Raw genomic sequence first — 23,241 nt, forward strand, 5'->3', positions numbered from 1 at the left:
GGAAAATAGATGGAAGCAGCAAAAAAATCCCTGTAGTCTGGGGTGGAGGGGAAGGAGAATTTACTGTGATAGTGCAGGAGGGAAAGTTGATCGAGAACTTAGTGATGGGCATCCAGGAACAAGTCACTTTTATCGTGAGAAATGAAAACCGATATAATTGGGCCATCGCCAGGGGAGATGCCAAGGGCTCAACCCCAAGAGAAACAGAAAGTGAGAGCTAAAAGGCAATATCACCAGCTGATACTTAGCCCCAGGACAGAGAAATACCGCTGGGGGACCTAACTAATGCATTTGTATCAATGTGAGCTGGGTCGGGTTGTTGATTGTACATAGAAACTGTCACCATTTATTCCCCTAGGCCTGATTCAAAAGGATACCTGGGTTACAAATAATTGGTTATGAATGCAATCATTGCATTGCAGAGTACAGTTGTATTGTGTACAGTTGTATTTGTACAAAAGAAGCTTCTCATGCTTAAGCTTATTTTAATGTAGTGTAGAAGCTTATGCCACGGGACGGCTGGTCCCTTTAAGGGGTGTCAGGGCCCAGTCTACTCCTGATGGGCTTATTCAAGGAGAATGAGCTCATTTCAGCCCAACTGTAATCAGGGCTGCACAGGGTTGGTTTTGTTTTTTTTGGGAGGTGGAAGGGACAATCTGAAACTGAGGCCTCCTCAACCTTCCAACAAGATTACCACTGAGAGGAGGCTGGGGTAGGGGGGTTGGAGAGTGAGCCCATAGTACATTCACCCCAGAGTGGTGATTTGACTCCAGGAACTGCCTCCCAAGGGAGGTTGCGGGGGCAAAAAAACATACCTGGTGTCAAGACTGAGCTTGATTAGTTTATGGAGGGGATGGTATGGTGAGGTTGTCTACAATGGCATATGGCCCATGCACGACTGCTATTGGCAAATAACCCCAGTAGCCAGACATGGGATACTAGAGGGGGAAGGCTCTGAGTTATTACTGAGAATTCTTTCCCAGATGTCTGGCTGGTGAGTCTCACCCACGTGCTCAGGGTCTAACTGATCACCATATTTGGGGTCAGGAAGGAATTTTCCCCAAGTTCAGATTGGCAGAGACCCTGGGAGTTTTTGCCTTCCTCTGCAGCATAGGGCAGGGGTCACTTGCTGGTTTGAACTAGTGTAAATGGTGGATTTCCTGTCACTTGAAGTTTTTAAATCATGATTTGAGGAATTCAGTAACCCAGCCAGAGGTCAGGGGTCTGTTACAGGAGTGGGTGGGTAAGGCTCTGTGGCCTGCGATGTGCAGGAGGTCAGACTAGATGATCATGATGGTCCCTTCTGGTCTTAAAGGCTATGAGTCCCAGGGGGAAGGGCCTGGCTTCCTGCTGTGGGCATTGTGACCTGACGCCCGGGGTCACAATACCACTCAGGTTTGGCCCGGCTCTCTCAAATGAGAGCCAGGGGGAAATCACCCCTTTTCCCCCCCTGCCTGGGCAGTCCTGACTGTAGGTAATTATCTGTCTAGGTGGCTGGTTCGTGGCTAAATGGCTAATGAGTACCTGGGCCTGAGAAAAGGCTACCAGAGCTAAATTGGTGGGGTATGCTCCTAGAGAGAGCACGGTCCCAGGGAGATGAACTCCCAGGGACATGGGGTGAGGGCAGGATTGGGATTGCTGCCTGCTGTCTTGTTCCCAGGCAGGGCTGGAAGTACTGAATTCTTAACACAGGTCCAGGAGGAGTGTTGTGGGTCTCCTGGTCCTAAGAGAAGGAGCTTGTCTGGCATATAGTGACCAGGCCCCAGGAGGAGGGCTCTGATGGATACAAGGAGGATAAGCCGACTGGAATTATCACATGGGTGCAGGAGGAGGCTATGGGACTCCTGAATTAGCACCCATACTCCCAGAGGCAGAGGTGGACGTGGGGGGGCTAAAGGGTTTGTGCTCTGTACAAGAGCTAATAAATAAGCTCAACAAAGGGGGAATCTTGGTCTGAGTACTCCGGTCTGGGAGTCAGTCCTGACAAGACAGCAAACGGAAGCGAAAGAGGGCAGTGAGACTGCAGGTCCACACCATGCCACAAGGGGGCATGCTTGAGAGCAGTGTGCCATCACAACTTGTTTTTACAGAACTGGACATTCTGGGAAAGTTGGACCTCACAGTGTCACTTTTACATAGACTGGTCCTGGCACTCAGCTGGTCTAAACAGGTCCAGAGCCATTGACTTCAATGGAGGGACACCATTTACAGCTGAGGATCTGGCCAAGTGTATTCATTCTCTGGGTCATTTTACAGGTGAGACATTCACTATCAATTGCCTACTCCTTTAGGATCTTGATCTTTGATCCTTCCAACCTTACCTGTGCTGAGTAGTGTCTTACCCATAGGAAAACAGCCCCTCTAAAATGAATGGAAGGAAGATGGTCTTGCATTTAAGGCACTGGACCTAAATTCCTTGTTTTCCCACAGATTCACACTAGGACCTTGGCCTGGTCTCTCTCACCACTGGGAGTTGGGTGCCTAAATATTCTGAGCCTTAATCTCACTTTGCCTCAGTTGCTCATCTGTAAAATACAACGACACTTCCTTTGTCCCACCCTATGTCTATCTTGTGTATTTAGTTTGGAAGCTCTTTGTTATCTGCATATGTATAGCATCTGCACAATGGGGTCTCTAGGCGGTACTCGCAGTAATAATTAATATCGAGAATAAGGTACTACTCATTGTGAGTAATGCTGTCACAACGCGGACCTCATTGCTGAGATGAAAGCAGAACCAAAATGGGAAACTTAAAGCCCCAAATAGCAATGGGGCTGGCTTGGCATAGTTAGTAGGCTTGAAAGACTTTTTATTCCCACCCTAACTTGTACCAAGTGAGCAACTAGTAAAGGAAAAGCCCGGAAAGAAGGACAAAATAGAGAGAAACAGAATATTTGAACTGTGGCCCAATCACTTAACACTGATAGCATAGTACAGTTGCTTGCATCAACTGAAAGCTCTTTGGGAAATTGAATTTATAGCCTGCCTTGTACAGCATGGAGCGCACTGCCAGGGCTTCAGAGCCAGTCAATAAATGATGCGAAGCTCACACCTGGTTCACTTTGCAGAGATGGACCAGGAAATCACCAACCTAAAACATTAATTACAGCAATTTTCTTTTTGATCCTTCCACAGTGAGAGGAGAGTTATTCCTGGTGGGAGTTATTCCAGTAATCCCCACCCTTTGCCTGCGCATAGCTTTACTTGAGCTCCAATCACAGAGGTACCATCTGGCTACTTGTAAGTGCCCAGGAAGAGACCCATTACATTCACCAGGCATATGATGGAACGAATGCTAGTGTCAGTATGTGCCTGAGAAAATCTCTCACAAATACATACACGCAACCAGATGGGAATAGCAGGACTCAGATAGGAAGCAGAGGAAGTGGAGAGGGGCAAAGGAAAGGACCAAACTGCTCCTGTTTTTGTCCCCTGATCATGATTCACACTGGAAGGACCTGTGAGATCCAGGGCTGCATGAAGGCACAGGCACTGTAGACCTGTGCCTTGGTCTCCTGCTCCTAGAGTCATGGGGTTCCATCAGAACCTCAGCTTTCATTTACACAAAAGTTCTAGCCCTCATGGTTGGGAAGAAAAGACTGAAATTGTGACCCGATTGCACCCAAAGCAGCAAACTCTGCCTGAGTCTGCAGAGAGCCTGAAACAATCACTCAGAGAGGGAACAGCTCTATGTATCTCAATGGGGTGTTAACTCCCAGCTTCACTCACTGTTCTGGGGGCCCTGCTGCCAGACCTTCCCCAGCAGGAGACTCTGAGCAGCAAGAAGAGAAGAGAACTCCCAGCCTGGCCTCACCATCCAAGCAGAGACATCCCGGCTACCAGGGAAGCAGTGGGGACACCCTGCTGCCACTCCCAGGAGACAGAAGAGGGTGCCATGCTGCTGCCCCTGGCTCTCTGGGAGGGGAGTCCCCTCCACCACCAATCCAACTGCAGAGCGGGCCAGGGGCCAAGGTGGGGCCGGAGGGGTAGAGGTGTCATGGTGTGCGGGAGACGCTCTCTTGCTGTTATGGCTTCCTCCTCTCGTGGAGGAGGAGTAATTGTGTTGACGGAAGAGCACTCTCCCATCGGCATAGAGCATCTTCACCAGACGCACCACAGTGGCACAGCTGCGCCAATATAGCACTTCTAGAGCAGACCTACCCTGAGTGTGGAATATGAGTTCTCCAGAGAGGTGCTGCTCCCAGCTTGTCCCCCTGGGGCAGGGAGTCAGCATGTTGTTTACAAACAGAGGCAGGGTGATTGAGTTAAGAAAGGGCTGGTAATTAAATTAAAGGATCTGGAAGTCCTTAGATGAGCCTGTAAAACAGGAATCCCTCTGCGGGGGCGGGTTTGAAGAGAGAATGTAGGGGACTCAGAAGAAATACAGCCAAGCCCTCTGAGCCAAGGTTACATTCAGAAAAGAGGGAGATGTGAGGGGGTAGGTGAAAAGAACGGGCCAAAACCAAGGGATAGGGTATCAGTGGAAGTTCCCACTCTACCTGGGGTACTTACATGGCTCCATCACTGTAATATCTGAGTGCCTCACAATATCTCACCTATTTCTCCTCACAGCCCCTCTAACACCACTGCTTTATCCCCATTGTACAGATGGGGCAGTGAGGCACACATAGAGTAAAGGCCAAATTTTCCAAGGTATTTAGGCACCTAGTGGGCTTTTCAAAAGCGCCTAGAAGGTTCGGTGCTTTGTAAACCCCACTAGATGCCTAGCTGCATCTTTGGGTGCCTAAAAGGCTTTGACGCTCGGTACCTAAGGCACTGACCTGAGGTAATACAGGAATTCCATGGGGAGAGTAGAACCCAGGTCTCTGAGGGCTTACTCCCTATCAACTAGACCAGCTTCTCTCTCCTGTATCCTGCAAAAAAAAGAAAAGACTCTGAGAGATGGGAGCAAAACCAAGGCGGCCAGTCCTCTGACACTACACCAGTCAGTCCCAGACGATTGGGAAGGATGTCATGGCTGACAGCATGAAAAGCAGCACGGAGGTCAGGAAGGATGGAGAAGGAGAGACAGATGAGAGGAGATCACTGAAGCCCCAAGAGGTGGCAGGTTCTGCCCCAGGCTGGGCTGTAGAGCAATGGCTGCTGGGCAATTTTATGTTTTAACTGACAACCATTTTGTTTGATCATTTTTTGATCTGAGTTTGAGAAAAGGAAGGAACAAGGAAGTGTCATAGAAGTATCAGGTGTGTTTATGCCTCAAATTCTTAGAGTTTCCGCTGTATTCCGGCCAATTCCAGAACAAAGAGCAGAAATTGCATTGAAAGTCCATAAAGTCGACGATTATTGTCATGATTTGCGTTATTCGCTGGGCACCATTAGTGTGCTCAGCACTGTTCAGAATATGCCAGAAAATGGTAGTCCCTGAGCCAATGCGTAGAAGCTGTGCAACTCTGCATAAGATGGCTCAGATATGTAAGTATGAAGTGTGTAGTTATTGAGCACATGTTAATGTCTATGCATGGAGGTGCTGATGGCAATAGAAGTTGTCAAGGTTCCTTCCCCACTCTGAACTCTAGGGTACAGATGTGGGGACCTGCATGAAAACCTCCTAAGCTTACTTTTACCAGCTTAGGTTAAACTTCCCCAAGGTACAAACTATTTTACACTTTGCCCTTGGACTTCCACGGCCACCACCAAACTTTATCTGGGTTCCTGAAAAAAACGTAGTTTGGAAACGTCTTTCCCCCCAAAATCCTCCCAACCCTTGCACCCCACTTCCTGGGGAAGGTTTGGTAAAAATCCTCACCAATTTGCATAGGTGACCACAGACCCAAACCCTTGGATCTTAGAACAATGAAAAAGCTTTCAGTTTCCTTACAAGAAGACTTTTAATAGAAGTAATAAAAGAATCACCTCTGTAAAATCAGGATGGTGAATACCTCACAGGGTAATTAGAGGATTTGATAGCTGCTTTCAACTACCTGAAAGGGGGTTCCAAAGAGAATGGATCTAGGCTGTTCTCAGTGGTAGCAGATGACAGAACAAGGAGCAATGGTCTCAAGTTGCAGTGCGAGAGGTTTAGGGTGGATATTAGGAAACACTATTTTGCTAGGAGGTGGTGAAGCACTGGAATGCGTTACCTAGGGAGGTGGTGGAATCTCCTTCCTTAGAGGTTTTTAAGGTCAGGCTTGACAAAGCCCTGGCTGGGATGATTTAGTTGGGGATTGGTCCTGCTTTGAGCAGGGGGTTGGACTAGATGACCTCCTGAGGTCCCTTCCAACCCTGATATTCTATGATTCTATGATTCTAAATCTGGGGTTCTCAAATTTCATTGCACCACAACTCCCTTCGGGGGGGGGCAAAGCCTGAGCCCAGCCGCCCCAGACTGGAGGGAGAGGGGTAGCCAAAGCCCAAGGGCTTCAGCCCAGGCAGGGGGCCTGTAACCTGAACCGCACTGCCCAAGGCTGAAGCTGTCGGGCTTTGGCTTTGGCCCCGGGCCCCATCAAGTCTAAGCCAGCCCTGATGATCCCATTAAAATGAGGTTGCGACCCACTTTGGGGTCCCAACCCCCAGCTTGAGAACCGCTGGCCTTCCTGTCCCCCAAACAGGTAATTGGCTAGACTCATAGCATCTGTCAGGCCAGGTTCCCATTCCTATCTCAGGGTGGGGGGGATAAAGGGGGGCTGCTGGAATGGAGCTGAAAGAGGCTCCTCCATGTGGCCCCCACTCCAGGTTAAATCCTGGCAGCTGGGAATGCTGGCCAATCAGCTCCCCTCCTCCCAGCTGACCAGTGGGTGCCAGAGACTCCAAGGGGTGGGGGAGCTATCTGGTGTCCCTTCCTCCCTTACTGCTGGGGCTGTGACCCTGCCCCCCCACCTCTTGAGGCAGTTGGGTGGCTTTCATGTCAGTTTTGCTGAATAGTTCATGTTAAAAAATTCCTGAAAAAGTGAAAATGTTTCGTTTCAGCAATTTCAAGATGAAACGTTTGGATTCTTTGGTTTGAAATGGCTTTGTGTTTAAAAATTCTCGTCAGTTTTATTTTTTTTAAAATGCAAAAAATATTATAAAAAACTTGAAATCGGAAATGTTTCATTTGAGCCGAAAAAATTTACCCCCACAACTTTTTGGTTTAGCCAAAAATTTAGAAAAAGCTCATTTTCGGTTCAATTTGAAGTGAATTTTCTCCCCGACTTTTCAGAATTGCCAGCAACTGGAAATGCTTTATTTGCACAGCTCAAACTTTTGACTTCTTGTGAATCTCTTGTCAATCCCAGTCCTGTTTCTGAAAGTGGAAGCATTATTTTTTGGGTGGTTTAGAATAATAATTTTCAGCCTACAGGCTGTTCCTGAATTAGAATTTTTCAAACTAAAAAAAGTTTGTCAAAAATGGCCTTTTTAAAAAAAGAAGTTTTGGGTTTTTTAAATGTTCTGGGTTAGTTTTACAAAACCGAAACATTTGGTTTGCAGGGTTTTTTCAATTTTTCCTCCCCCCGTTTTCAGTGTCAAAATGGAAAAAGGAGGACAAAAAGGAAAACTCAAAAGTTAAAGATATTTTATGAATTTCTTTCTAAACTGGTTCTTTTGAAAATGGCTAAGACAGACTGTAGTGTTTCTTTTTTCAGTTATTTGTATTTTGCCGAGTTCAGCAGAGAAACTCCATTGGGCAGAGAAAAAGAGAGCTCTACGCACATAAATCATTTGAAGCCATAGTGGAAAATGGATTTCATTCTGAATTCCTGCACTGGTCCATTTGCCTATTCACCAGTCATTATGCGTGAGTGGTCACAAAAGTCACATGGGACCCTATCTGCTTGGATCACCAAGGTTTTTTAAACTAAGCGTGTAACCAAGTCTACTCTCCCTTCATTCCCGTCCCCTGGTTTACAGTGGGGAAATATCCAGAGAGACGGGCTGTGTGCCACACCAAACTCCTCCAAGATCCAAGTAGCCTAAGCAAAGGAGTGACTCCTTATGTATTCCCCCAATCCAATCAGTCAAATAAGACAAGGGCGAAGCCTTACCCACCATGATTGGCATTTTTTCTGTTGCTAAGCTATTTACATCAGAACTGACGGCAGAGGGACTGAGACCATCAGATCAACCACCATAGGAGATTAAGAGGAGGACCAGCTAAAACAAGGAAGGCTCTGGGCCAAATTCTAATCTCAGCTACCCCCACTGACAGCAAACGGTAATTCAGAGCAGGCGTCAGCCTAACTCCTTTCCCTGGGCTGGGATACAGGATGTCTTAGGGATCTCTAATGCACAATTTATTTTATTTAGCCCAAGTGTTCAGAATAAAATCCATTTTCCACCGTGGCTTAAATTGATTTATGTGTGGAGTGCTCACTCGCTCTCCCCTCTCTGTGGAGTTTCTCTGCTGAACTCTGCAAAATACTAATAAATGACATTAATGGCGGAGGATATGCTTGTAATGAGATAATTGCACCATAAGGCAGGCGCAAGGAGCAGCCAAAGCCCTTCCAATCTTCCAGAGGTTATGGACATGTCTTGCTAATCGCGCTTGCTGGGGCTGGCTAATTGATGTTATTGAAACTGCAGACTGTGGGACAAATTGTATTTCTGATGTGCTGAACGAAGATAAAATTAGGAGCTTGAGATATTGAAAAAAACAGTTTCAGATCACACATGATTCGTGCAATCTTCCACTTCAGACTATCCCCAGCTAATCGTAATCCTCCCTTCATCTCAGGCAGCTGGATCAGGTCAATTAACACACCCCAAAGTCCTCATTCTTAGCATTGACAGAAACGTCTCCTCTTGGGAGAGGCAGCAGCTGATGATGGCGTGTTTTTGTTGTTCAAACTAGCAAGCTGATTGTTGTAAGCTCCCCCTGTACACTGTCACCGAGATGAATAACAACACTGTACGAACGACGCCCCCGCCCTACCACACACATTGCAATCTTCAGGATGCAGTGAGTGATGGGAACATTTCCCTTCTGCGCTGCAGACATTTTCATATTGGCAGAAAAACTACAATCTTTTTTAGGGTGAAATTCACCCTCTCTCTTAGATGCGTAGGTGGGGCCTCAGCACTGCCGTGCCTTGCGAGATTTCATGGCTTCATCCTCACAGCACTCTCCTGAGGGAGGGTGGTGCTACTATCCCCATCTGTCACAGGGCTCAGCGGGAGATGAAGGCCCAGCTCCTCACACCCAGCTCCCCTTGAAATAAAGCAACTTGCTCAAGGTAACCCAGGAAGTCTGTGGCAGAGAAGGGAACTCAACCCATGGCTCCGAAGTGCCAGGAATCCGTGGCCCAGCCTTCCTCTCCAGGTGACCAGCACAAGACCCAAGCACTGCTTAGGCCTCCCTAATAGGGACATATGCTAGGATGGATGCAGTGGTGTTGTAGCCATGTTGGTCCCAGGAGGACAAGCCGAAGAAGAGCTCTGTGTGGCTCGAAAGCTGGAATCTCTTGCCAAGAGAAGTTGGGCCAATGAAAGACATTCCCTCACCCACCTGGTCTGCCTCGTATGTTAAGAAGAAAAGATACTACATAACGGGCAATATTGCCCAGCATTAAGCTTGGAGAGGGCTCAGAATGATACTGGCCCTTACGAAAACCACATGTGATTTTCAGAGCCACTGAAAGGTTCGAGCTGCCCCGCTCCCATTAGACAAAAATGGGATTTGGGGATCCACATCCTCTAGGCTGCTTTGGAAATGCCATGCTTACGTGCGGTAACTTTGCTACTGCACAGATCCATGCCCCAGAAGCTTCTGGAAATGACAGCGAGAAGCGTGGTGTTCTTGGGTCAGTAACAGGACAACATCCCCAGCTCCAGCGTTGTGGCTACCATGCTGTTTAGAGTTACTACATGTTGTTGTGGAATTTTTTTCGAATGGACCTTACCTTTCTATGGCACCTTTAATTCAGGGAAGGGTCTCAACGGCCAGTGGTCACTTCAGGGTAGACTGCAGAAGCCTTTTAGCATGGCAGAGGGTGTATTTTTGTTAGGAGGGAAATTCATATCAATCAAGTAGTGCTTAAGGACCAGTCAAAAATGGGGCCCCACAGTGCTAGGCGCTGTACAAACACACAGTAGTAGATGATCCGTGCCCTGACAAGCTTACAATCGAAACAGACCAGACAGACCTGGGTTTGGGGGGCAGGGAAAAGGCTATAACACACAAGCAGTGTGAGCAACGTGATGGCAGCAAATGGTACGCTAGCCATGTTCTTTGGAGAGTGGGTTTAGTCATGAGGGGAGCAGCCAAAAGGAAAGACAAAGAAAGGGAGAGGGACGGAGGTGAGGGGAAGGCCTAAAGGGGACAAGTGTGGAGTGGAGCTGAGTGAGGGGCAAACAGCCAGTCAGCACAGGGCAGAGAGAGTCCAGTCAGAACCGTGGGAAGTTCTCGGAATGGCCAAAGGTCCCTGCTTTGGCTGGGTCTGCAGCTGTTCCTATAGCTAGAGTCTCCGGCTGGCCCCTCCCTGCAGGTTTCTCCAAGGCCACATGGCAGTGGGTGGAAGGAGAGGGGGAGGAGGGAGAAACCACCTAGCTCCTAGCACCCCCAGAGTGCATGTGAGGTCTGCCCTGCACAGTGCCAGGTTTCAGGGGAAGAGGGGGGCCACAGGTAGGCCCCATTTTAGCCCTTCCTCCCCAGATGAAGGATATTGTAGTAGCGGAAGGTACAAGGGGAATTAACCTAGGCAGAACATCTTAGCAGAAGTGAGAGCTAGCATCGGGCAGAAGTAGGGCTGGTTGCTTTGCCAAAATGCAACCTGGATTTTAGCGACAACAAAAAATGCCACTGGAACTTCAGTGCCCACAAGTGCTTAGAGTCTCTGCTTTATTAATCTCCCATCTAGCACGGTTCTGGTGCACTGAGGTAGCACCAACTTGGCCTGCCAACACCTAAGTCACTACATCGCTTTCTCGAGAACCTGGTTCCTGCCCAGCTCTGACCTCGCTTCGCTGGTGAGACCCGAGGAGATGCCAGCATGGAGCATTACAGATCCATCCTTAGTACGTCTATTGATTCTCTGGTAAGGTAGCCCCCGTGTTGTGTTCTTTGCAGTAGATGGTTTAGACACCCAGGTCAATTCAATGTATAGTTAGGTGTGTGTATTTTGCTGCCTTGTGACCTGCAATGTAGCAGCCCTGTATATTCTGTCAATCTGAGCTCGCGGCTAGCTAAACATTCCAAGCACTCTTTCCCCAAAATAGCTCTTTTTCAATTGGCTGCTGAACTACATGGGAGGGGCATCTGGTACTTCTGACTAGATTAAAACCCCTGTGTCCTGGGGGAACTGGAGCAGAGCCTTTCTCTTTCTGCAGGCCGAGACAGGTGGCAGGAACCATAGTTCTCTGCATAATGGTCTGGCAGCCCAAGATCTCATCTTGCATTTCTTGCACATGCAAAACTTCCAGACACAGTGTGCAGAAATGTAGGATTGAATCATAAAATCATAGAAGATTAGGGTTGGAAGAGACCTCAGGAGGTCATCTAGTCCAACTCCCTGCTCAAAGCAGCACCAACACCAGCTAAATCATCCCAGCCAGGGCTTTGTCAAGCCACGCCTTAAAAACCTCTAAGGATGGAGATTCCACCACCTTCCTAGGGAACGCATTCCAGTGCTTCACCACCCTCCTAGTGAAATAGTGTTTCCTAATATCCAACCTAGACCTCCCCCACTGCAACTTCAGACCATTGCTCCTTGTTCTGTCATCTGCTACCATTGAGAACAGTCTAGATCCATCCTCTTTGGAACCCCCCTTCAAGTAGTTGAAGGCTGCTATCAAATCCCCCTCATTATTCTCTTCTGCAGACTAAATAACCCCAGTTCCCTCAGGCTCTCTCATAAGTCATGTGCCCCAGCCCCCTAATCATTTTCGTTGCTCTCTGCTGGACTCTCTCCAATTTGTCCACACCCCTTCTGTAGTGAGGAGACCAAAACTGGATGCAATACTCCAGGTGTGGCCTCACCAGTGCTGAATAGAGGGGAATAATCACTTCCCTCAATCTCCTACTAATGCAGCCCAGTATGCCATTGGCCTTCTTGGCAACAAGGGCACACTGCTGACTCATATCCAGCTTCTCGTCCACTGTAATCCCCATGTTCTTTTCTGCAGAACTGCCTCTTAGCCAGTCAGTCCCCAGCGTGTAGCGGTGTATGGGATTCTTCAGTCCTAAGTACAGGACTCTTGAGTCCCCTTGTAGCATGGCAAATGCTTGGAAACCAAAAATATATGTTGTATGATAAAGCCCCAGCAAGTCCTTTGGGAACTCTGGCTGTTTGCAGCATATTCATATCCCCGTCCTGGTTCTTCGGCTGCTAGACATTACTTTTGTACTGGGGATATCAATAACTGTTCATCTGTAGCTTGCTTTACTCACTATTACTCATAAGAGCACTGTGACAGCGTGTGCTGGAACACAGAGCTCTTCTGCTGTCTCCTTGTGCGGTCAGGTGCAAGGCCCAAGAGGCGAGTTATTTCTGCTCACTCACTCTGCCCAGCAGATAGACCAGCTCCAACCCAGGGGCATAAGAGGGTTGTGTTTCCCTCTTATAGATGGGAACCAGTGGCAGAGACAAAAGGGGTCTTGCAGGGAAAGACTTTAAGAACATCCAAGCTAATGAAAAAGCTCATGCTGAGGTTTAAGTTGTCTTTTGTTCTGTAAAAGTTAACAATAAAGGCAAAGAGTAGATTTGGACCAGACACATGTAGCATGTGAGGAGTAGGGTGAGAATACCACCTGTTTATAGGTACTTGGTAATATACTATCTATCTAGGGTACTTAGGCGGTCCCCATCACGAGGGTAACTGGGCACCCCACAACATTTTAAACATATACATCCTTACAACATCCCCGTGAGGCAGGGAAATGTTTAAGAGCTAGGTATTATTATTCCCATTTTCCAGATGGAAAATGGAGGCACTGAGAATCATAGAAATGCAGGTCTGGAACGGACCTTGAGAAGTCATCAAGTCCAGCCCTTTGTGCTGAGGCAGGAGCAAGGGAACCTAGACCATCGCTGACAGGGGTTTGTCCAGCCTGTTCTTAAACACCTCCAGTGATGGGGATTCCACAACCTCCCTTGGAAGCCTTTTCCAGAGTTTCACATGTATAGTTAGAAAGTTTTTCCTCATATCTAACCCAAATCTCCCTCCCTGCAGTCTAAGCCCATTGCTTGTCCTACATTCAGTGGAACTGGAGAACAGTTGCCCTCTGTGCCCTTGGTTATCAAGTCCCTCCCTCCGTCTTCTTCTCTCAAGACTCAACGTGCCCAGTTTTTAACCTGTCTTTACAGGTCAGGGTTTCTAAACCTTTTATCATTTCTGTTGCCTCCACTGGATTCTCTCCAAGTTCTCCACATCTTCCCAGCACTGGCCGCACGACTCCAGCTGAGGCCTCACCACTGCTGAGGAGAGCAGAGAAATTGCCTCCCATGTCTTACATACAACACTCCGGTGAATACATTCCAGAATGTAACTGCATCACATTGTTGGCTTATATTTAATTTGTGATCCAGTATAATCCCCCAGATCCTTTTTAGTGGTATTACTGCCTAACCGGCTATCCCCCTATTTTGTAGCTGGGCATTTGATTTTTCCTTCCAAACTGCATTTATCTTTATTCAATTTCATCTTGTTGAATTCAGACCAATTTGTCAAGGTGACTGGGAATTCAGTCCACTCCAAAGTGCTTGCAATCACTCCCAGCTTGGCGAGGCTAAGTGACTTGCCCAACATCACACAGGAAGCCTATGGTAGAACAGGGGGTTAGGTTGTGACCCCTAACTCAGAGGGTAGCACCCAAGCTGTTGCACCATCCTTCCTCTCTAAGCCTCCCTGGGGACAGGCAGAGCCCTCCAGACCATGCTTCTGTGTTGCCTCAGAGGGAAACTAATCTAGCCCTCCTTTACTGGAAAACGCTGGGGGAAAGCGTGTTATTAAGGTTGCAAAGTCATGCACTCAGAAATTCGGAAATGCAAAAAACCTGAACTCTGCGTTGTACTGACACCATCCAATGACCATCTGCTTACAAGGAAGGCATTTGAGCGTGTGTTCTCAGAGTGGACGACAATGAGTTTTAAAGACACATTCAATGTTTTCTTCTTTCAGTACAGGGAAGAGTTACGTGGGTGCACTAACTATGCATTTCCTTACACCACTCCTGTAACATAATTTACCCTACATTACTGTAAAAGGGTGCACCTGCCTCGTAGCATCCTCTGCTGGCCAGGGGTGGCTCTGTGGTACTGTGCCTCAGTTTCCCCTTCTGCTCAAGGTGGCTTAAAATGTCAATGCCGTCTAGATATGTGTTCACAACTTTTACTCCATCTTAATGTAGCTTGTTTCTGGGAATTTACATTGGTTATGTACCCTAGCATCACAAGCCAGCTGATATTTGTTAGTTTTGGTATTTTTAATTCTCTGTTTTGTAACACAGGAAAACTCATACATTATTTAACAACCTATATCAGGGTTGACACTCCTCCAAGTTTATCCATCTGACTGTATAAGACAATCTTTATTTGCTATGCTTTGCTAAAACAACAGGACTGTTACAGAATTCTTTTGCACTTGCTTACAGCAGATCGCTTAGCCACTTGCCAGCATTATAGAATAAAATACCAAGAATTTTAAACAATTCCAGTACAGTGTAAGATGAGGTAAAGTAATTGGGTCAGCTCTGATCTCTGTAACATCTGTGCAATGCTGCTGAACTGAAACGGGTCACAAGGAAGTTACTGAGGGCACAATTTGACCTATAGTGTACTTGATATAGTGTTTCCAAGTCTAAAACTCAGAACCTCAGGACAGGAACTATCAGTATCAGTAGGATGGTATGTAATAGCTGGAATGGCATAGCAGCTGTAGTGAAGACTGGAAAATGCTTTCCATGATCAAGCCCTATTTTCAGATGATTAGAACTTTAAGAAACATTCATCTCTTGAGCTTGTCAAGATTTCAGCCCAATTTCTGCCCAAAGGTGAAGTGTTTGGGAAAACTGGAGAAAAAGCCATCATCCAGCCATTTTGGATTCAGAGGACAGTGAATAAATGCATCGTAGAATATTGGGGTTGGAAGGGAGCTCAGGAGGTCATCTAGTCCAACCCCCTGCTCAAAGCAGGACCAATTCCCAATTTTTGACCCAGACCCCTAAATGGCCCCCTCAAGGATTGAACTCACGACCCTGGGTTTAACAGACCAATGCTCAAACCACTGAGCTATCCCTCCCCCCTTTATTATTTATTATTAAATCTTTCTGCCTTTTTTTTAACAGCCCCACAACCCAAATGGCTGAGGGCTGAACTTTGCAATGCATCATGGGAATACTCCTCACTGAGGAGCCCGGAGCAGAGTTCTTCTTGAGCAGACTGGATTGGATTGGAGTGAGTTACAAGTGCTTGTAAATAGAACACGGAGCATGTGAAATGGCCCAGCTCGAGCAGGCATTTGATTAGAATTTGCGGTTTTCCCTCCTAAAAGCATGAGCCTCTGCCACATGAATGAAAGAAGTAACTCCATGAACTGGTAGAGGCTCTTATCCTCTTTGGTGGACTGCCCACTATAGGGTGACAAAGACTCCTCTTCTCCTAGTATGGGTTACAGATGCACAGCAGAGTTTGGGCCGAGCTTTTTAGTGCTCCCCATGGAACAACGGGCTTTGTGTGATTGTGAATCTAAATAAAGATGCCCGGTGAACTGCCTCATCTGTAGCCGATCTCCAGATGGGCTCCACCAAAAGTCCAAGAGCTTAGAGACACCCAGTGATTTTCCACTCTCTGACCCCTGTGGAGTTCCATTGGTCCCACACCACTAGTGTGACAGGAGCCTGATTCTCTACCAACATCTGTTAACAGGGAACCTCCCCACTTCCTCCTGTGCGCCCCACCCAAACGCCCCTTTTCCTAGAGAAGTAAGCACAAGTCAAGGAGGAGGAGCTGAGTTCCAGTCCAACCTCTTCCACTGGCATGCATGCGATGAAGTGAGCTGTAGCTCACGAAAGCTTATGCTCAAATACATTTGTTCGTCTCTAAGTTGCCACAAGTCCTCCTTTTCTTTTTGTGGCTCCCCATAACAACTCCCTGCACTTCCCAACTCGTATTCAGTAAGGCCCAAGCAGGGCTGCAGCCAAAGTGACTCTGGTTTGAAAGCCACAACGCAGCAAGGAAACAGACCTCACTGAGGCACACAGCATAGCCTTAATCTGGAGGAAACTAGTTTTCAGACTGGACTGAGCGATGCGTGTTGGAAAGAAACATGCTCAGCATGTGTGGTAGAGGGTTTTTTGTTGTTGTGCTAAGCTCCTATCTCTTCTCTTGGGGGATTATTCTCTGGTTTAACTCGCAGCACGTTTGTGGACACTCCCAGTCTGAGGGTGGGGTTTCCACAGCCACCTGAGGAACTAGAAAGTCCAATTCTCAGCAGAAATTAATTTGAATTGGATTTCCAGCTTGCTAAGGCAGCCTTGGAAATCCCAGCCAAAATCTCCCTTTTCCTAGTCTGATTTCATGCCAACTGCCTCTGCCCCCTTGCACTGCCCAACCCCCTCCTTGTGCTTGTGCCCTTCAAATGCTTGAGGATCTAAACATATCAGTCTCCCGCCCTTCATCATCCTCTGGCTAAATTACCCCTTGTGAAAGGATGCACCTGCCTTGTAGCACCCCCTGCTGGCCAGGGGTGGCTCTGTGGCACTCTGCCTTAGTTTTCCCTTCTGCTCAAGGGGGCTTAAAATGTCAATGCTGTCCGGATATTCAAAAAGCATTCCCTTTCTGGGGTGCAATTTATTAAGCTCTGCACAGAGTCTTTCCAAATGGATCTCAAAACTGCAAAACCTGCAGCCCAGTTTCAGATGCGTCCAGATACTTCCTGAGGCTCTGCCCTCTCTTTAAAGTCGCTTTCCCTTGCCCCAGTCCCTCCATCCGAAGGGTCTATCATCCTGTTCCTCCAGCACTTCTTGCCTGGAGCTTGGCCTTTTCCACTGGCCTTCCCACGCTACCGGCCAACAATTTCAAATGAACAACCCCAGGGAGATTTGTAGTGGTACTTTGCTAATAAAGCCTATCTGAATTGACACACACTAGAAGTTCCCTTATATTACTTTCAGAGGGGTAACCGTGTTAGTCTGGATCTGTAAAAGCGGCAAAGAGTCCTGTGGCACCTTATAGACTAACAGACGTATTGGAGCATGAGCTTTCGTGGGTGAATACCCACTTCGTCGGATGCCCGTCATGCATCCAATGAAGTGGGTATTCACCCATGAAAGCTCATGCTCCAATATGTTTGTTAGTCTATCAGGTGCCACAGGACTCTTTGCCACTTATATTACTTTGCTAAATAACAACAGAAAGCAAATACTTACTGCATTGATGATCTGGCTGAAGCACAGTGACCATAGCCCTCTTTACCTTTAACATCTCCTTGCCTGGACTGAGCTGGTAACAGTCCCGTTTGCATGTAACTCATTATTTCCAGGACTCTGGTGAGCCTCAATTAAAGTCTGGCTGTCAGGGAGAGAGAGGTGATTTTCCCCTAACAGGACCAGGTACCAGGGCCTATGGAAACCCCATAGTTGTAGCCCTTGGTAGTGCAATCCTGAGGGCTGCAGAGAGAGGGCTGGAGCTAAGCGGCACCGAGGGCCTTGGAAACCTTGCAGGAAGAGTGATCATTTGTAAATTGGCAGTTTCTGTGGCAACCCCAAAACACTGCTGATCAGCTGCAGGAGTCTTCATGGGAAAGTTGCTTAGAGATAGTTCGGACCAGCCGTATAGTCCAGTTCCTTGTCTAGGATGCCATGCCTCCTGCGCGCACACACAGTGCAGAGGGAAAGCCACCACATCTTCCATGATTACTTTCAAGAGGCTCCAGCCAGGTCCTGCAGCAGAGGGTGGGCTGCTCCCCCTGCGCCCGAGCTAGCAAGGGGGTCACACTGTGCATGTGGAGGTCTCTGTTCCCCAGGGGAAGCATCTACAGCCAAATCAACTCATGCCTAAGCTGTTCTGCATGCAGAAGTGTATGGCTCCCAACTCCACTGGGCTCAGCCTGCTGCTTGACCTCCTGTGTAGCAAGCACTCTGCACAGCTCCTCCATCATGACAGAGGGGGGCAGCTGGGCCAGGTGCGAGCGAGCGATGCTGTGATCTGCAGCCCGCGGTCCCAGCACCACTCAGCTGCGGGATGGCCGCTCCTCCTGCAGGAGGTAACGTTATGAAGCCAGGAGTTTTTTGGTTGTAAACGGGAGTCCCCCTGACATATTGGGGGATTTGGCCAGGATGCTCCACACCGGTATCTTCCCCATGGCTGATTCAGGGGCTACAGGAGCTCCCTACAGGCATCTCCCACCAGCCACCTGCAGCCTCTTCTCAGTCCAGGTGTCTTCCTTATCTACTGCAGGCCTGCTTGGGTCACCTGACCCAAGGTCACATGACTTTCATTCTCCCCACCTGGGGACGAGAGTCATGCATGAGACCCATCTCTCCTTCAGGGGCCAGCCCCCCGTGATGCCCCTATATTTAGGTTTTTTCATCTTTCCCTGCCTGGCAGCCCCTCCTCACCCCTGTATATTCTCCCCTCTGTTGATTTTCAGAGATGCCCCTGTCACTGCCTCTCCCTCTTCCATTTTCCCTGCCTAGCCTTGTCTAGCTGGAGATGGCAGATTGTGAAACTCCTGTTCTCTGTTGCCAATGGTTTGCTTCTCCATGTTCCCACAATGTGCTCTGCTGCTCTCCCACATATGTACACACACATCAGCCCACTCAGATGATTCCCATCTCTTTCTCTCTCGCACACGTACATTTTCTCAACCACCTACACACAGAAAATATTCATCACAAGAGGCACTTGATCCTTTGAAAGATGTTACCTGCGGGAATATTGAAAGAGGTGAAGGCTTGAATTTATAAATACATTTTAAAGCCCACAGAAGTTCAGCCACCACTTTTTTTCCTGTGGAATCTGCGTCCCTGGTGCCAGTTTCCACAGGCAGTTTCCACCACTGCCTCCCCACCCACTTTGCTGGGATACACAGTGAATCCCCTTCCCCCCTCACCACCAGTGTGACTGGAACAATTTACTGAAGGATGTGGTGGATTCTCCATCACTGAAAGCCTCTACATTTAAACTAGCTCTAGCTCAGCCAGGAGTAATTGGGTTGGAAGCCGGGAACACTGGTGAAATTTCCTGACCTGTGTTACATAAGGAAATCAGACTAAATGATCACAGTGATGTCTTCTGGCCTTAAAAAGCGAGGATTAAGACATCAGTGAGGATTGAACTTCTGGGTCTAAAAGCATGAGTCTGAACCAGTAGGCTACTCAAGTTAGAGGCAGTAGCAACCTCACAAACCGCTAGGCATGCTTTAGCCACTAGTGGGTGATAAAGAGCCACCCAGTGCTACTAGGGGTGCATGTGCCCCAGGGAAGGCCTCCTATGCAGAACACAGGTGTGAGGCATGTTCTGCAGAGATGGAGGCACCTCAGGAGGTGCTGAGCACCCTCAACAGCTACTGGCATCACCAGCCTCCACAGGAAAGGGTGCTTAGGGTCGGGACCTAACTCCACCCTTCATGCTTAATTGCAGTCCAGTTAGTGTAAGCTTTGCTGCTCCGTGGGGCATTCAGGCCCCCTCTAGTAGTGGCTAGCACAACTAGAGACTGATAAGCCTGCTGTACCCTTAGCTAAACAAGTTGGGTCTCTAAACTACGGCCATAGCTAATCCCTGAATTAAGAGTGTGAGGTCCCAGGTTCAATCCCCCTGCCAACATGAGTCAAGCTTGTGGATCTAGACCTACAGAAACGACCCTTCCATGGCATATGTAGCCTTACTAAATACCAAGGACCTTGGCAACACGAACTGCTGGGAAAGAAAAGGGCCCAGAGCTGCTAAGGAAAGCAGAAGTCACTGAGATATGATTACAAACAGCAGGGGAGAAGGTACTTGGTAGCTTTTGTTACTTGTTCCAGCCTCGATCGCCCCTTTATGGAGAAACACATGGGAGTAGGGGCAGGGAAGATTAGTGAGGTTTTTGCTCATAGAGATTCCTCTGATACAGCCCCTCAAGAGAGAAGGGCTTGGGAGGGGGGTGTCTGTGGAGTCCTGAGGTTGATGGACCCCTGAGATCTACAGAAGCCTTGCAGGTCCCCTACTCATAACTCTGCTGTCCCTGCCACCCGCCTGAGATGCGTGGCTGAGAAGAGTTTCCTTGGGTGCACATTTTATATTGACAATGCCACATCTCTTGTATTTAAAGGTGATTTGATGGAATCATTCAGCCCTTCTCCCTTCCTTCAGGAAATCAGCCTGTAACTCTCTAACAAACATGCAATCAGATCTCACTGATCAGCATTTAGCAACCAGCTCCTCTCTCTGGGTGAAGAGCTTGACTTGAGAAGAGCATAAGAAAACAATTGAGTCTGATTACAGGAGTTTGTAGCTGACCTGAGATGAAAACCCTTGACCACGTAATGCATTTCCATGACCACCGAAGCCTGCTGCGGGAGAGTTCTTCTGCAATGATAAAGGACGTTTGGCTATACAGAGATGCTTTCCCCAAGGACACAGCATCTTAATAGCCAACTGCTTCCAAATACCACATCACTGACATAGATTGACAGACTCCCAGGCCAGAAGGGACCATTGTGATCATCTAGTCTGACCTCCTGTGTAACACAGGCCAGAGAACTTCCTTGAATTAATTCCTTGCATGTGGGAGTTAATAGTTTTAGAGATGGGCAAGAGGCAAAATGGCTTTGCTGTGCCACCCCACCAAGCTTGAGCATGTTGAAACTTCAAGGCAGGTTGCCTCCCAGTCTACCTCTGAGCCCTGTCCTCACAGCTTGGGAGCATTTCTAGCAACACGTTTATGCCAAGCACAGACAACACTGGGTAGAAGAATAAAGGCAGGCTTCTCAAAGGGCACCTAAGGAAGATAGAATCCCATCTCCCATTGACTTACTAACTTCCATGGGAGGTGAGACCTTGCAGCCCTTTGTGCCTTTGAAAACCCAGTCTACATTCACTACTGGACGCTCTTCTTTTGATTATTAATTAGTAGTATTCTGGTAGTGCCTAAGGGTGCAACCCTGATTGGGGCCCCACTGTGTTAGACAGTGCACAAATACAGTCCCTCTCCCAAAGAGCTTCCTTACAACTTTCTACAGTACTTCCAAGATGGACCAAAGCATATAACAATCCTGTCCCTCTGTAATTATTTATAGCTGCTACTCAGTATAGGCAGTTGGGGGAAAACGAATCAAGTTAGCCATGTTAGTTTCAGACCATGAGCAATGAGATTGTATGTGTGTGTGTGTGTGTGTGTACACGCACATATATGTACTAACCTAAGATGTAGGAGTCCTAGGTTCAAGTCCCTGCTCCACCACAGACTTCCTGTGTGACTTTGGGCAAGTCACTTAGCCTCTCTGTGCCTCAGTTCCCTCACCTGTAAAATGGGCCTAGACTTGAGATGGCTGACAGTCTAGGTACTTACCTAAGCCAAGAAGCTGGTAATAGGTCTCACCCAACCTTGGCGTCGGACACAGCAGATGGGGTGTGTGTGTTTATTCCCATTGAAAGAAGAAATTTGCTTGGGTGGGTACTTATCATTCTAGAGTTTAGCTTTTGACCAATATTTGGAAGTTAAATTTGACAGGGAAAATACAATAAATTCACAGATAAAACTTAGGTGACTCCTTATTAACACAAGAACATTCTCGCCACCTTATCCTGTCTCACCACCTGACCGTTGCTCTAGGGAATACATGGTGGTAGGATGTGGTAGACATTAGGAGCCGCTGAATTCCTTTCGCTGTACCCCAGATGACGACAGTTGACGCTGTACTACCCAATGCTGCATGGCCCTATGTAGCTTATTCTATAGGCACAGAGCTTTGGTTGGGTGTCATGGTTCTAGATTCAGCTTTGCTATTGGGCTGTATCGCCGGAGCCTCGCCCTACAGCACAGAACTGAAATATTGAGCTTCCAGCTTCAGTGGGGGCTTGCCCAGACCATTTCTCTGCTCGAACGGTAGGTACGCATTCTACCTGCGTCACAATCCCGCTGCCTGATGGCCTAGGAAGGATTCGATGGCCTTCAAAAGGATGTGACACCACAGCTGAGGGTAGAACTCAGGTTGCTTGACCTCACCTTAGGGCATCAGGTGCAGGGAAACATTGCTGCTTCTGCTAACTTAGCACAGGGGCATAGACACCCCACAACCCTTATCTAGGTTCCCTACCTACTTTGGAAAGGGTTATGAAGCATGTACGTCCCCACGCTCTGTGCAGAAGTCACTGGCAGCTGAAGCTCCCGCTGCCCTATGAAAGGTCTTGCTCTATCGTCAAGTCCACAGAAGAGTCTGTGGACTGACATGGGCAGGAGCCCATACCACCCAGAGCAGCCAGGTGCAGGGTGGGAGGAACCTGAACGGATGCAGAGAGGGCTGGGTGTGAGAGAAGGCTGAAGAGTGGGGCAACAAGGATTACACTGGATATGAAGAATCAAAGTTATGGGCAGAGGCGGAGAGTCCTGGGAGTCTCACTGGGGAAGGTGATAGAGGCTTTTCCAACATATGGAAGGAATCTATGGAGTTAATGGAAATACGAGGCTTTACACTGTGGGCTTAAACAATGAGGAGACTTGGAATAAACAAGAACACTTGCTGAAACACTCCCCACACAGAGTAACAGACCTGTGGACTAAGGTTTCATTTGGGTTGATGACCTGCCCTGGTTCCAGGAGCTGATGACTATCCACTGCCCTGAACCACCCGACGTGCAGACAAGGCAAGCCATGATGTGTGCTGGTGGGGTTTACCAGCAGTGGATCTTCCTGCCTGTGCTTAGGGGTTGCCCTAGTGCTGCTATGCTGGAATCCAGGCAAATTCCCAGTGGAGAGGAGACCCAAGGTATCAAGGAAAGGATCTGAAGCCAGCTGTGTAAATGAATTCAAGGAGAACCTAGGAATCTGGATGCAAAATGGCACAGAAAGCTGGGACTGGCAGACGCTGCAGTCAGCTGGCATGCCTGGGGAAGGTGACGTAGGGCAGTTGCTCCAGCAAAGCGGCACATCTCTTCAGTGATGACATGCGTGTTGCATGTTCACATGACTAGCCTGGAAGTGAGATTCAGAGTTATCTAGGGTAGCCTGCTGCTTGCCAGATGCTTCCTGTTTGGCTCCCACTGCATGACCATATTTCGCTGATGAGATAGCCCCTTGTTTAGGTGTTATCCACGGAGAGCTGGTGGCCTGTGCTAAGCACTTCATTTCCCACACACTGCAAGCCAAAAACTGCATATGAACAAT

This window comes from Lepidochelys kempii, chromosome 5, assembly GCF_965140265.1.
Source record: "Lepidochelys kempii isolate rLepKem1 chromosome 5, rLepKem1.hap2, whole genome shotgun sequence".
In the NCBI taxonomy this organism is placed as follows: Eukaryota; Metazoa; Chordata; order Testudines; family Cheloniidae; genus Lepidochelys; species Lepidochelys kempii.